Source organism: Patella vulgata, chromosome 5 (genome assembly GCF_932274485.2).
Source record: "Patella vulgata chromosome 5, xgPatVulg1.2, whole genome shotgun sequence".
Lineage (NCBI taxonomy): Eukaryota > Metazoa > Mollusca > Gastropoda > Patellidae > Patella > Patella vulgata.
In genome coordinates, this window is record NC_065883.2 from 34,573,628 (window position 1) to 34,586,467 (window position 12,840).

The 12,840-nt window shown below is 36.7% G+C and overlaps 1 long non-coding RNA gene across 1 annotated transcript; it reads left to right on the forward strand.

Moving 5' to 3' along the window:
• Window positions 1–3,789: 3,789 nt before the first annotated feature.
• LOC126822088 (uncharacterized) lies at window positions 3,790–12,407 on the forward strand. The gene is made up of 3 exons (XR_007680639.2): window positions 3,790–3,899; window positions 9,756–9,857; window positions 10,972–12,407. It is a non-coding gene; the product is annotated as an uncharacterized LOC126822088 (long non-coding RNA).
• Window positions 12,408–12,840: the final 433 nt, after the last annotated feature.

Below are 12,840 nucleotides of genomic sequence, written 5' to 3' on the forward strand. Positions count from 1 at the left end.
CAATTTTACTCATTAAATGCACTTGCTGTAATCAAGGAAAGAAAGAGGGATAGTGGCCATAGAGACAAATGTATTTCAGTATACTTCCAGTTTATAAACAATTGGTGCTTATACAATTTGTAACAATATTTTATAAGAATATATAGGTGAGCTATGTTATATTATACGATGGCATAATAAATATTTTGCATTCGGTAATTAATCTATAATCATCATTATAAGATAACAAGGGAATAAGGTAAAAGGGTGGAATACATCAGCTGTAGAGTTTAGTGTTTGTGGATACAGCGACAGACATTTGTATAACAATATCTGTACATCTATCATAACTGCCATGGGTTTTACATGTACTTCCAACAAGCGATAGGCGACAATATAGCACTATCAATACACACGGCAACTGGACAAGCGTCTATTGACGGTCCAATTACCACGTGACTGGCCTAATCATAATCACCGAATTATCGTCTTTCATTGGTATAGATTAGACATTTGTGATTGGAATATTTTAGAGTGAATTTAAAATGCCGTATCATGCCGTAGATCAATTTAAGTTGCCTTTGTTTAAATAGGCCACGTGTCAAATGAAGATGACTCAAGGAATTAGCGCATTTACCGGTAATTTGGATAACCCCGTAATACTTGATATCCCGAACTTAAGTACAGAAATACAAACGGTGCCAGTCATTTGTTGATATATTCATTATTAGCTATATATAATAATAATAACCATTTCTATACATAAAGAACAACTACAGTGAATATGGAATTTTCCGATGACTATGCATAACATGTACAATAGATCGCACTCATTTCTCTGCCAATCAACCCTTGGTATCTTATTATCATGTACCGTTCCATGTACTACGGGTGTAGTAAATGAGGTTAAACTTCGCCGCGAAAATTGCACGGGATCATTCGTGGAGTTCCTGGTGCCGTTTGGTGAGTGATTAAACTGTCAATGCTGTTATTGTTGTTTATTACAAATTTAACGTCCAATACATAATGCATGATATTGTGGACAGGTTGATTTAATTAAGTTATTTACTTAAATAAAAAATAGAAGTTAGGTAAAAACACTAAATAATAAAAAGTTCTTGTATATCTAAACGTCACTTTAACACAGATTTAAAATAATTAAAAGTTCTTGTATATCTAAAAATCACTTTAAAACACGGTTTTAAAAATGGTTTTAAAATCGTTGTCGTGTGAAGAGAGGGCGGGTCATCTTCTCACTTTGTCATAATGAAAGTTAAAATAGGAGATGCAATTGTAAAATACTTTTATTATAAAGAAGATTATAACCTAATCGTATCTAAAAAGCGTTAATCCATCCATCAATTAAATGTTGTTTAAACGCCAATCAACAAATAATACGAGGCTACTTGATTACAAAAACACCGATGAGCAATAATTATTGGGTATATAGTAATTTTAAACAACTTATTAGTAAAACTTAATTATTTTATACAATTAATGTGTGTGTGTATGATTCTACCATTAGTTCGTTCGTGAGGTATTACGCACAAGTTCCACTTAGAGTGATGTCTTTGATCTGGCCGGACTAAAAAAAGATAATTACCTAATCAACATTCTTAATCCCACTAACACTCACTGCTAACACCAACTTGAAATTAATTTATGACCCATGTCTGTATAACTTTTATAGTCGGATTGATTAATCAATGACAGATATTAACGACACTACACTTTATGTGGAAAAGCGAAGTGCTCGCAGTAAAAACCACATAGCTGGACCCGTATATTATTTACATATTAAAAGTGTTCGTCCAATAAGTTCCATATTGTAAAAAATTAATTAAGAGTTCAGGACTTCAAAGTTTAAAAGTTGTAGGCACTCTAAATTGGATCTTAAATTAAAATGAATTACAAGACAAATTATTCCGTAGTCAATTGTTTTATTTAATTAGGGGGATTAAGAAATCCTTCAGGCGTTCAAGAATACACACGCCGGCTGTATATAGGTAATTAAGGAATAAACATTCCGAAAAGCATTTGGTCACTGTGACGTCACTGGGGTCTGAGGGGATTAAGAGTGTTTTCGATAATTGGCAAAGTCGTTTTTACGGGAGGTCTATTTTTACGACTTTCAACCAGATTGGCATGAACTTGCCGTAAAGTGGATATAGTAACCACTGGCTACACGCATTAAAAAGTTTTTCCCCCATCTCATGTGCACTTTAAACATTAAGAACAACAACGACCTTCTCTTAGCGTGATTGGGCTGTGTCTGCCTAAGTAGTATTGTTCAATCGCTGAAGGTATTTTCGCTAATATTCTATAACTATGGAAGCCTATTGCGGCCATTTCAGAATCTTGTGTTCTCGCCGTGAGAAGTCGAGGGCGAGAACACGAGAAGACGAGGGCGAGAAGACGAGGAAATAGGGTGAGAATACGAGGATCTCGCCCCGAGAACACGAGATTACTTTCACCTCGACTTCTCGTTCCCTCGTCCCTCGACTTCTCGCTCCCTCGTGTTCTCGCCTTTGAAAAACCTTGTGTTCTCGCACTCTTGCCCTCGACTTCTCGCCTTTGAAAAACTTTGTAATCTCGCTCCCTCGCCTTTGAGTCAATCTCGTCTTCTCGTGTTCTCGCTCCCTCGCTTCGTCACAATCTCGACTTCTCGTCTTCTCGTCTCGGAAGTGCAGTTTATACGCATGTCCACTGACTACCGTATCGGCATTTATATTTGGGCATGAATTATATACGGAAATGTATGAAGGTCTAGAAAATTTAATAGTCCTAATTAAACAATTTTAATCTCTTCTTGCACATACTATAGAATTGTATTCTGTAATCGATTTTAAAAGTCTTCAGTCGAATCTTTCTTTGCCCTCTAACTTTTCATCGGGTTTTTTAATGAGTGGTCTTGTCAGTGTTGTAGGATGTAGAGTCTGACAAGGGTCAACGCATAGTCGTTCGAATGGGATTAAAAAAAACGAGGTCCCGTGCCTGTAATCAAATTGAAGTTGGTTCTACGGTGGCCCAGTGAGTAGGACGTTTGCTCTCTAACTTCATCAAGGTTCGTCGTGATTTTTCTGGCGATGTCCACCCTAGGACGGAGGCCCTGAGAAGGGACAACGTATAGCGTTTGGGAATACAAATAACCGAGATCCCGTGTCTGGAATCTAAATGAAGTGTAAGCTACGATGGCTCAGTGAGTAGGACGTTTGCTCTCTTACTTCATCAAAGTTCTCATTTTTCGGTCGTGGTTCCGGCTTGTCAGTGGTATAGTCGTTCGAATGGTATAAATAAAAAACGAGATTTCTTGTCCGAAATCGAATGAAGTGAGGGCTACGGTGGCTCAGTGAGTAGCACATTTGCTCTCTAACTTCATAAGTTCATCGTGATTTTTCTGGCTATGTCCACCCTTGTCAGTGGTGTGGGACAAAGCGTCTGGCAAGAGACAACATATCGTTCGGATGGAATAAAAATAACCGAGCTCCCATGTCCGGAATCTGAATGAAGTAGGAGCTACAGTGGGTCAGTGAGTGGGACGTTTGCACTCAAGATTACTTCACTTCAGAAGTTCAGTGGAGTAGGAGGAAAGCCCTGGCAAGGGACCATACGTACACTGTAAGCCTTTTCTGTAATTTTTACAATTTTATTGTTTCTGTAAAACGCCTACAGCGCAGTTCTGTCATCCTGATAACAGACACAAGTCTGTAAATATTTGAGAAGTCGAAATTTCTTCTGTAAATATGACATACGGGTGCTTAAATTAGAGTGACGTCATCGGTCTTCCTGGGCGCCATTACTGCGAATACCGTTAGTTAGAGGCAAAGAGGAATCCCTCTGCATCGAGCACAATAGTTGAACCATAGATGGTATAGTTCTATGGTTGAACACTACAGTCAACACCCAACATTGCAGTTTAGGTAAGTAATGTTTATATAGTATGCGCACATCTTTGTTTGATACAGATTGATTCTTGACATTCGTAAAAATGTACGGGGTAGATCTAGGGCTGGGGCTATTTGCCACATGTGGTAAGACAATACGGAGACTATTTGCCACATGTGACAAGTCTCATTTCATGTGGCACGGCTACAGACCACAATTATCAACCGATTTCAATGAAACTTACAGATTATAATAAGAGTATTGATATCTCAAACTAGCTTTCGGCCACTTCCGGTTAACGGTTTCCGAGATATTAGGTTACCACACATTTCATGTGGCACGGCTACAGACCATAATTATCAACCGATTTCAATGAAACTTACAGATTATAATAAGAGTATTAAGAGCTCAAACTAGCCAAAATTTCGGCCACTTCCGGTTAGCGGTTTCCGAGATATCAGGTTACCACACATTTCATGTGGCACGGCTACAGACCACAATTATCAACCGATTTCAATGAAACTTACAGATTATAATAAGAGTATTAAGAGCTCAAACTAGCCAAAATTTCGGCCACTTCCGGTTAGCGGTTTCCGAGATATCAGGTTACCACACATTTCATGTGGCACGGCTACAGACCACAATTATTAACCGATTTTAATGAAACTTACAGATTATAATAACATTAATAATATCTCAAACTAGCCAAAATTTCGGCCACTTCCGGTTAGCGGTTTCCGAGATATCAGGTTACCACACATTTCATGTGGCACGGCTACAGACCACAATTATCAACTGATTTCAATGAAACTTACAGATTATAATAAGAGTATTAATATCTCAAACTAGCCAAAATTTCGGCCACTTCCGGTTAACGGTTTCCGAGATATCAGGTTACCACACATTTCATGTGGCACGGCTACAGACCACAATAATCAACCGATTTCAATGAAACTTACAGATTATAATAAGAGTATTAAGAGCTCAAATTAGCCAAAATTTCGGCCACTTCCGGTTAGCGGTTTACGAGATATCAGGTTACCACACATTTCATGTGGCACGGCTACAGACCACAATTATCAACCGATTTCAATGAAACTTACAGATTATAATAAGAGTATTAAGAGCTCAAACTAGCCAAAATTTCGGCCACTTCCGGTTAGCGGTTTCCGAGATATCAGGTTACCACACATTTCATGTGGCACGGCTACAGACCACAATTATTAACTGATTTCAATGAAACTTACAGATTATAATAAGAGTATTAATATCTCAAACTAGCCAAAATTTCGGCCACTTCCGGTTAGCGGTTTCCGAGATATCAGGTTACCACACATTTCATGTGGCACGGCTACAGACCACAATTATCAACCGATTTCAATGAAACTTACAGATTATAATAAGAGTATTAAGAGCTCAAACTAGCCAAAATTTCGGCCACTTCCGGTTAGCGGTTTACGAGATATCAGGTTACCACACATTTCATGTGGCACGGCTACAGACCACAATTATCAACCGATTTCAATGAAACTTACAGATTATAATAAGAGTATTAAGAGCTCAAACTAGCCAAAATTTCGACCATTTTCAGTTAGCGGTGTCCGAGATATCAGGTTACCACACATTTCATGTGGCACGGCTACAGACCACAATTATCAACCGATTTTAACGAAGCTTACAGATTATAATAACATTAATAATATCTCAAACTAGCCAAAATTTCGGCCACTTCCGGTTAGCGGTTTCCAAGATATCAGGTTACCACACATTTCATGTGGCACGGCTACAGACCACAATTATCAACCGATTTCAATGAAACTTACAGATTATAATAAGAGTATGATTATCTCAAACTAGCCAAAATTTCATGTGGCACGGCTACAGACCACAATTATCAACCGATTTCAATGAAACTTACAGATTATAATAAGAGTATTATTATCTCAAACTAGCCAAAATTTCGGCCACTTCCGGTTAGCGGTTTCCGAGATATCAGGTTACCACACATTTCATGTGGCACGGCTACAGACCACAATTATCAACTGATTTTAACGAAACTTACAGATTATAATAACATTAATAATATCTCAAACTAGCCAAAATTTCGGCCATTTCCGGTTAGCGGTTTCCGAGATATCAGGTTACCACACATTTCATGTGGCACGGCTACAGACCACAACTATCAACCGATTTCAATGAAACTTACAGATTATAATGAGAGTATTATTATCTCAAACTAGCCAAAATTTCGGCCACTTCCGGTTAGCGGTTTACGAGATATCAGGTTACCACACATTTCATGTGGCACGGCTACAGACCACAATTATCAACCGATTTCAATGAAACTTACATATTATAATAAGAGTATTATGAGCTCAAACTAGCCAAAATTTCGGCCACTTCCGGTTAGCGGTTTCCGAGATATCAGGTTACCACACATTTCATGTGGCACGGCTACAGACCACAATTATCAACTGATTTCAATGAAACTTACAGATTATAATAAGAGTATTAATATCTCAAACTAGCCAAAATTTCGGCCACTTCCGGTTAGTGGTTTCGGAGATATCAGGTTACCAAACATTAAAATCTTTATCCCCATAGGATTTCAGTTTAGCTTGTGGCACAACTAATGAGTGTGTATTTTGTGAGCGAAGTGGTCGATCTGTTTGATATGATTGAATGAGATCCGTGGGGTAAGGTGGAGAAAGGTCATGTTGACGCATACAGTATACACCAATGTTAAAATCTTGAAAGTTATCCGGGATCCTATTGGTAACTCATGTAAGGATTTTAGGATTGGAGTCATGTGAGAGTATTTTTGTGTTCTTATTATTATTCTGGCGGCGGTGTTTTGAAATTATTTTGAGTTTTGCAGACGGGTTTTTGGGAACTCTATTCAAAACACTGTTACAGTAATCGAACCTCAAGATGTGTGTATTGAAAATTAGCAGTAAAATTTGTTTTAAGCGATCGTGGCGTAATGGCAGAACCTATGAAGATCGCAAGTGGTTCTGAAGTTTGGATTTGATGTTGATCAGTGATAGAATCTTTGTTAATGGTCTATTAAAAGTTGATAATGGAGTTTTGACATGACTAATAGTTATTGTTGTCTTTGGTGATCACACACAGATGTCTCTGAAATAAATAACACAGTATTTAGTAATCTTTTGTACCATTGTGTTCTAATTAGCTCTTATTTGTGCCATCAATAATAGTCTACAAACCAAAACAAAGTTTAAGCAGATACATTATGCGCAGATCCTATTCTAATCCTCGCGCAAATAAACTATAGAACCAATGCTGCCTAACTTTTCATTGTCTTTTATAGGGGTAATCTTAATATTTTGGAGTCCGTTATACCTCAGCCATTTGTTTTGAATGCGTATTATACATGTAAAATGTGCATTATTATGAAAAGTTATTCCGATTAGTATGTAAGGTGTTGTAAGAACGTTTATGCTAATCGGAATATCTTCATAGTGTAAGTTGTTCATGTTACATGCATGTGGTTGATATATTAAAAATGGTGGTGGTTGTTGTTTCCAAATACGCCTGATACTTAATTTTGTCGTGCAATTCGGACACGGCTTATCCGTTTCACTGCCCAACTGATGCCATGTTTCTAAACTTTTGAGAAAAGCCGAGTCATTGGGGGAGGGGAATGGTTTTATTGCCACTGCAGTCTTTCCGTCAACAAATTGTTGAACAAAATTACAATCGGGTTGAGAGAAAGAAAATATTTCTGTAGTTTGAAACATGAAAGTGAACTTCGAAATAAATATTTCATATTCACTTCCATACAAATCAACTGATATTTGGCTAGAGTCATGTTTTCCAAAGAAATGATACTTACCCTCAAAATCCAAACCTTTAGAGAGCAACTCAACGCTTTTAAGCAACCTCTGTATTACAGCCTGGTTCGTCTCTTCAAGTTCGAAAGATGAGAAGTCAGTCATAACTTTAAAAAAACATGCCCTGTTACACAAAAATATGGCAAGAAAATTATCAATAGTACAAGTGTTGGACAAATGAATCAATTGATTCCATTCATTTACCCCTCTCCCTCCCCAAGAAGGCAGATTCCCAGTCGACTCCTTAGTAATGAACCCAAAGTCAGATGGAGATGGGTAGTTTGGCATACTTTCTGGAACTGCCGGCACAAGCTTGTTAAGGGGGGTTATGCTGATATGTCGAAAACCGCTAACCGGAAGTGGCCGAAATTTTGGCTAGTTTGAGATATTATTAATGTTATTATAATCTTTAAGTTTTATTGAAATCGGTTGATAATTGTGGTCTGTAGCCGTGCCACATGAAATGTGTGGTAACCTGATATCTCAGAAACCGCTAACCGGAAGGGGCCGAAATTTTGGCTAGTTTGAGATATTATTAATGTTATTATAATCTGTAAGTTTCATTGAACTCGGTTGATAATTGTGGTCTGTAGCCGTGCCACATGAAATATGTGGTAACCTGATATCTCGGAAACCGCTAACCGGAAGTGGCCGAAATTTTGGCTAGTTTGAGATATTAAGACTCTTATTATAATCTGTAAGTTTCATTGAAATCGGTTGATAATTGTGGTCTGTAGCCGTGCCACATGAATTGTGTGGTAACCTGATATCTCCGAAACCGCTAACCGGAAGTGGCCGAAATTGTGGCTATTTTGAGATATTATTAATGTTATTATAATCTGTAAGTTTCATTGAAATCGGTTGATAATTGTGGTCTGTAGCCGTGCCACATGAAATGTGTGGTAACCTGATATCTCGGAAACCGCTAACCGGAAGTGGCCGAAATTTTGGCTATTTTGAGATATTATTAATGTTATTATAATCTGTAAGTTTCATTGAAATCGGTTGATAATTGTGGTCTGTAGCCGTGCCACATGAATTGTGTGGTAACCTGATATCTCCGAAACCGCTAACCGGAAGTGGCCGAAATTTTGGCTATGCTGAGATATTATTAATGTTATTATAATCTGTAAGTTTCATTGAAATCGGTTGATAATTGTGGTCTGTAGCCGTGCCACATGAATTGTGTGGTAGCCTGATATCTCCGAAACCGCTAACCGGAAGTGGCCGAAATTTTGGCTAGTTTGAGATATTACTAATGTTATAATAATCTGTAAGTTTCATTAAAATCAGTTGATAATTGTGGTCTGTAGCCGTGCCACATGAAATGTGTGGTAACCTGATATCTCGGAAACCGCTAACCGGAAGTGGCCGAAATTTTGGCTAGTTTGAGATATCATTAATGTTATTATAAGCTGTACGTTTCATTGAAATCGGTTGATAATTGTGGTATGTAGCCGTGCCACATAAAATGTGTGGTAACCTGATATCTCGGAAACCGCTAACCGGAAGTGGCCGAAAGTTTGGCTATTTTGAGATATTATTAATGTTATTATAATCTGTAAGTTTCATTGAAATCGGTTAATAATTGTGGTCTGTAGCCGCAGGGCTATTTTGACATTCTTGCTTACCACATGTGGCAAATAGCCACTGCCTAGATCTAGGCCTAACCATAGATAATACGGTATTATCTATGGCCTAACTCACTGATTTTTGACAAATGCCATGGACATACTGCTAGTGCTACTGCTAGGCCTAATATTTTTTAGCATTGTTTTTGAAGGCTTCAGTTCTAGTTGAGGCTACTCGGATGACATAACCCATTCAAACTCATTGATAGAAATAAATAGGCCTATATGAACTATATGAAGGGCTAACATTTCTGGGCTTCATGTCTATCTTTATCTTAGTATAATAGACTACCACTGAAAACCATCATTATTAATAAGCATTAAGAATTTATATTATATTGAGGGAATTGTCATTGTACGTCTGGATAATAAGATCTTTAATTTTTCATTTTACTAATTTTTTTAGGCACAACTTATTGCATCTTTGAGTGCCATTCCTGTCATCTATTGAGTACAGAGTAGCCTACCCAGCCTTTCTCTGGGTTAGCCTACTGAAATTTTTTCAAAGGTAAGAGTAAAACTAAAGAAAAATTACTAGATTGAAGATAATAATTATGGGAATTGAGTGGATCAACGACATTGTCAGTGAAAACCAACACTTCCTGCCCTCTGCTTGGACCTAACCTTGAAATTTGAAGGGGTGGTTGGATGAATGATCTAACCATGCCGCTTATTATATAAGGTTCATGGTCTAACATGGGCCTTAGTTAAGTCAGAATGTATGTCTTTGAGTCAAGTGGCGTGGAAAGGAGTAAAATTGCCTGACTAACCTTGTTCGTTTTCCTCCCACTGTTTATAAATACCTACGGTTTAAAGTGAATTATTGAAATAAAATTCTACATGTTATATATTATAAGTCCAAAAATGACCCCATTTCTCTCCCTTGGGGTGGGCCCTATTAGCAACAAGTGAATCCCATTTTAATCTGGTTATTACCTGTCATAGGTGCAGAGTCGCCACTGGTTTGTCCAAAAATCTGATCAGAAACCCAAGATGCGGTAATGAGAGAAGATTAGAAAGCGTGGGTTTTAACCCACGATAAAACGATGGGTGTTGCTTTACCGAATACCAATATGATCAGAGAAGTTATTACCTGTCATAGGTGCAGAGTCGCCACTGGTTTGTCCAAAAATCTGATCAGAAACCCAAGATGCGGTAATGAGAGAAGATTAGAAAGCGTGGGTTTTAACCCACGATAAAACGATGGGTGTTGCTTTACCGAATACCAATATGATCAGAGAAGTTCAACCTAACTTAAAAGTAAAGGAGCTTAATCTGTATTCTTTGGCACCTAGAAATGAACACAAATAGGTCGCAAAGCAATAATGTAAAATGAATGTATATAAACTGATTTACATTCAGTCGTTTCTGTTTTTAGTGTAATTTCTAATCAGTTATGCTCGGCAAAATATGCAAAGTGTACAAATTGAGTGGCAGTCATTGGTGTCTGGTTATTCCAGTCTACACTGGTAGTATTCTCCTGTGTGATATGTTTAGTCTCCTGTTTGTGGACATGAAACTTTATTTTCTCGCACATTTAGCTCCCTTTTCCTTAATTTAAATGTGTTCTTTTGAAATGGATGTCATAAGAAAAAACCTGATTGAGAATATTTGTTTTGCAGGTGCATTTTTGAAATAAACCCAGATAACGGGCAGAAATCATGAAAAAGAGGAAGACTCAAGTGTGCCAAAAAGTGATATAACTAATTACTGAACCGTCAAACTTTGAATGGATGAAGTATGGTTGCAGCAATATACTGGTACCGTGAGATGGTATACAGTGGTTTAGATGTCACATTTCGGGTCAAGGTGCTTTAAATTCCGTACCACGGTTCGGTTAACATGGTACAGATATTTTAACTGTCCGTTTTCTTCCGATGCTCAATTATCATGCAGAATACTCCCCTGTAGTTCATGCGACAAGGAAAAGTGATGGCTTTCTGCATTGAAACTTGTTCCACTGAAAGTACATTCCCCTACGCCGAACCACAAATCCCGGACATGCGAACATTTTGAATTAAAAACAGATGGAAAAGCAGTGACTAATAATGTGACAGTGTGTCGCCATTGTTTTGTTGACATTTCTTACAGAACTGGAAACACGTCCAAGAAGAAATACTGTGATATGTATCGTTGCAAGCAGCACATACAGTGTAGTGTGGATAAAATTGGGGATAAGGGACCGAGCCATGGTCCTTTTATGAGTGGTACTTTGTAAATGAGGCTTTAAACACACTGCAAGAAATCTTTTTAATGAATCTTCTTAATTAAACTTGATCTTATTTTAGTTTTGATTAGATGTCAGTTTACTTTGATGGAAATATCTGTTAGTCATCTAGTTTGTCCATCCACAATTTTGTACATTTGTAAAATCTTTGTAATGAATTTTCTTAATTAAACTTGATCTTCTTATTGTACTTTTGATAAGATGTCCGTTTACTTTAATGGAAAAATCTGTTGGTCATTTAGTTTGTCCATTCACAATTTGGTATATTTGTAAAATTATCCTCCGTTCATTTTGTCTCTAAATATGCGGCTGCGTTGCATAAACATTAAAAATGTGCAACTCTCATCTATACATTTCATTTTGGGACTGGTACATTAACTTTGTCAGTAGTCGAGTTCCATCTAAATTTTTATCAACAAGACTGAATCAATTTATACCATTCTCACTAAGGAATTACATACTTAGGCAGAGTTATTGTGCAAAATTTTATACATTTTCAAACAGAGATTAAGCTAATCATTGAAACAAGCTGTACATTCAAGGTAGTATAATAGGAATTCTGCATTGATGCTGTTCTTGTTTTAAAGTCATGATACTTTTGGGGTTCAATAATTGTTAGATTTTAAATTGTTCATTTAAACATTTAGAATGCAAGTTCGTTACTCTCAAAAAATGTTCATGATTTCATAAGATCATGTTTTACTGTTATAATTTACTGATAAGGTGATAGTTTTATTTCATGTTGTTGATGTCTTAAATAATAGATTTGAGATAAATATTATAATACCTTGGTAAGATTTTAGAAAAAGATTTGAGGGTAATACTATAGTAACACACTGATTTTATTTTTGTAGAATAGATTCTGAATGTTATTGTTATACTATAAAAAATTCATTTAAATATTATAATGTAAATGTTACATGTACAAGAATTTGAATGGATAATTTTATTATTGTTAAATTTTTCATGAACTTTCCTTTGGACATTTGTATTTTGTTGCTACCCATTATTTGATACATCCATGGAAATTTTCATTTTTTACTTGCTGGAAATTTGTGTTTGCCTGTCTTAGAGAACTTGACAAATATTTTGGAGAGTTATTTCCCTTGTTAATAAAGGTCACAGATTCTTTTTCGTTTTTTTTAAAGTCTTCATTTTTCCATGTACAAATGTTCATTATTATTAATGAAGAATTATTTAAAGAGCTTTGTTTTTGTTGAAATATACCACCAAACTGCTTGACAGCCAAAGAATATTTTCAATC